The sequence below is a fragment of the Fulmarus glacialis genome, unplaced genomic scaffold (assembly GCF_000690835.1).
Source record: "Fulmarus glacialis isolate BGI_N327 unplaced genomic scaffold, ASM69083v1 scaffold31485, whole genome shotgun sequence".
Classification (NCBI taxonomy): domain Eukaryota; kingdom Metazoa; phylum Chordata; class Aves; order Procellariiformes; family Procellariidae; genus Fulmarus; species Fulmarus glacialis.
In genome coordinates, this window is record NW_009214136.1 from 1 (window position 1) to 207 (window position 207).

Here is a 207-nt window from a genome sequence, read left to right on the forward strand (position 1 = left end):
GGCGGCGGGGGAGATGGTGGCCTTGACGAGGACGATGCTCGGCCGCAGCGGGTGGGAGCTCCAACAGCCCTGGCCGCTTCCCTCTGCCGCTGGGCGCGGGGTGATGGAGGGACCCGGGGTTCGTCCCCCTGCGGACGGGGCTGTCTCGCCCAAGCTCTTCCCTGCGCTTAAACCCCTCCGATGGGGCTTTTACCTGTTTCCTCATGT